Source organism: Eublepharis macularius, chromosome 1, assembly GCF_028583425.1.
Source record: "Eublepharis macularius isolate TG4126 chromosome 1, MPM_Emac_v1.0, whole genome shotgun sequence".
NCBI classification, from domain to species: domain Eukaryota; kingdom Metazoa; phylum Chordata; class Lepidosauria; order Squamata; family Eublepharidae; genus Eublepharis; species Eublepharis macularius.
In genome coordinates, this window is record NC_072790.1 from 246,101,455 (window position 1) to 246,103,095 (window position 1,641).

Here is a 1,641-nt window from a genome sequence, read left to right on the forward strand (position 1 = left end):
AATGGCTGCTTTGGAGGGTGGAGTGTATGGCATAACCAAATCTCCAGGAATTTCCAAACCCCAAACTGGCAACCCCAATTTTGAAATAATTGCTTCACTGCTAAGTAATTAACCCCAATCATAAACCCACACACCAGTTACTATACTTGAGATAACTGAGATGTCCACCTTTATTCAGAGAATTTCTTCAGACAGGACTTCCCCTGTATTTCATCTGCCCAAAGGAACAAGAGAAAATCTGGATTTTGAGGGCAATTTAATTGGAGGTGTGTGGACAAATGTTTGCAAATATAAATGGGGCTGGACCTGATATCCATTATTAGGTTCAAAGTTCTAGCCCATAGAGGGACCCAAACACTTAATTTTTTTTTTAAAGAGGACTTTGTTTTAGCAATATGTGCCAGATGTTCAAATCTGTTTACTTTAACAGAGGATGCGCGTGGTTCGGCCAAGGGGAGTTGCAGGGAGCACGCGGCGGGTGATACTTGGTTGCCACTATGCAGATTTTTGTGAAAACTCTGACTGGAGAAACAATCACCCTTGAGGTGGAACCCAGTGACACAATCAAGAATGTAAAAGCAAAAATTCAAGATAAAGAAGGTACCCCTCTGGACCAGCAGTGCCTGATCTTTGCAAGGAACCAGCTAGAAGATGGGCACACACTGTCTGACTACAACATCCAGAAAGAGGCCACCCTTCACTTGGTGCTGCGTCTCTGTGAAGGAATCATTGAGCCCAGAAGTACAACTGTGACAAGATGATCTGCCGCAAATGCTACGCCTGCCTGCACCCCGGGCCGTAAACTGTCGCAAGAAGAAGTGTGGCCACACCAACCACCTGCACCCAAAGAAGAAGGTCAAGTAAAGAGCGTGGACGTACAGGGCAGATGCTTATCTTTTCCCATCTGGTTTCAGCACTGTTGGCGGCACAATGCTCCATCTCCTGTTCTCTTGGCACGTGGCCGTTTCTGCCTGCTTGAATAAAACTTGTTGACATCCAAAAACAAAACAAAACAGAGGATGTGTGTGGCTAATCTGATATCTGTGAATAGCAATTCTGTATTTGGTCAAACATGGCTCTAAATAGATATTTCTTTTGCTCTCTTTAAAGAAAAGGAAACACTTTGACCTACTAGGATCACTCAAACCGGCTTTTTGCCTTGGTTTCATGCTCAAAATGCAACAGGTTTTCTTGTTTCTTTCTCACACACGTTGTCTAATCCGTTTTCCTTCTGAGTGTTCTCCATTATTATTTATATCTGAGGTTTTCCAAACCATCTTTGATGGGCTGCTTCTCTTTGATTTAATTTGATATATTTATTTATGTTTTTTTAAGAGTAAGACTCAAAGCAGATTGGTAGTGGTGATGGAAAGTGCCATCAAGTCATAGCTGGTTTATGACAAGGGTTTTCGAGGCAAGAGACTAACCGAGATGGTTTGACATTGCCTGGCTCTGTGCAGCAACTCTGGTCTTCCTAGGAGGGCTCCCATACAAATACTAACAAAAGCTGCCCCTGCTTAGCTTCCAAAATATGACAAGACTAGCAACAAAGCCCATTGTGGGAAAAAATACAATGGGTTCTAGAAAGGGGAGGGTGGTCAGGCAGGCATTTGCTCCTCCTCCTTCACCGATTCCAGCTGG

General features: G+C 43.5%; 1 pseudogene; it reads left to right on the forward strand.

The window, feature by feature from the left end:
• Positions 1-497: 497 nt before the first annotated feature.
• LOC129329861 (ubiquitin-60S ribosomal protein L40-like) lies at positions 498-864 on the forward strand (annotated as a pseudogene).
• The last annotated feature ends 777 nt before the right edge of the window (positions 865-1,641 follow it).